At 32.5% G+C, this 1,107-nt stretch overlaps 1 non-coding gene across 1 annotated transcript; it reads right to left on the bottom strand.

Annotated features, from left to right (window-relative positions):
• Positions 1-585: 585 nt before the first annotated feature.
• LOC133793140 (small nucleolar RNA R71) lies at positions 586-692 on the bottom strand. The gene has a single exon (XR_009874600.1). It is a non-coding gene; the product is annotated as a small nucleolar RNA R71 (small nucleolar RNA).
• Between the last annotated feature and the right edge of the window lie 415 nt (positions 693-1,107).

Here is a 1,107-nt window from a genome sequence, read left to right as displayed (position 1 = left end):
TCTTGATATAAGTATGCTCTGTGGTTGCGGTTCAAACTGATCTTCCACATCAGAAATTTGTTTCTTGTGATTGTTTGTGTTATTTGGTAAAATTTGTGACATTGTATGCATCAGTGGCATCGTAATTCAAAAAATCGTTTGGTGAAAAAATTAGTGTCTTTACGTGAAATTGAAAGTGTTTTTGAAAATGTAAGCATAATGGAACAAGAACCTAATGTTGTGCAAGAAAAAACTCTTCTTGAATATTTTTCACCTATTTCATCTAATGCTCCATCATGCATTGTTTTGCCCACTACTAATGCTACTCATTTTGAACTTAAACCATCAATCATTCAATTGTTACCATCATTTTATGGTTTAGAAAGAGAGGATCCATACATGCATGTAAAAGACTTTTTGGAAATTTGCTCAACCTTTCGTTTTCAAAATTTTTCAGATGAGTCGGTTAAACTTAGGTTGTTTCCTTTTTCCTTAAAAGATAGAGCCAAAGCTTGGTTAAACTCACTTCCAACTGGAACCATAACTACTTGGGATCAACTTTTTAATAAATTTCTTGCTAAATTTTTCCCCATGTCCAAAACTGATAGTTTAAGAAGAGAAATCTCTGAATTTTATCAAAAAGATAACGAAGAATTTTATGAATGTTGGGAAAGATTTAAAGATTTATTATTAAAATGTCCCCACCATGGTTTTGAAAAATGGAGACTTGTAAAATATTTTTATGATGGTTTAACCCCTTCAAACCGAAAAATGATTCAATCCATGCATACCGGAAAATTTTTAAAACTGCAAGGGCAAGAGGCTTGGGACGCTCTTGAAGAATTATCTGTTAATTCACAACAATGGAATTATTCTGAGCCTAGGTCTAGAGCCAACCCTTCACCGAAAAGAGAAGGAAAATATGAAATAAAAGAAGAAAGTGATTTAAGAAAGGAAAGTAAAAGAAAGAAAATACATAAGATGTTGCACGTTTATTTTAATGCATATGAGGTAGTTATTCTGCTTACTGAGCCTTAGCTCATCAGATAATGTTTTTGTTGTAGGTAAGATGCCCCAAATATAAATTGTTGATGAGTATACGTGGAGCCAACGTGATTGTACATATAG

This window comes from Humulus lupulus, chromosome 7, assembly GCF_963169125.1.
Source record: "Humulus lupulus chromosome 7, drHumLupu1.1, whole genome shotgun sequence".
NCBI classification, from domain to species: domain Eukaryota; kingdom Viridiplantae; phylum Streptophyta; class Magnoliopsida; order Rosales; family Cannabaceae; genus Humulus; species Humulus lupulus.
Note: the sequence above shows the minus strand (reverse complement) of the source record. Positions and strands in the feature narration are given on the sequence as shown.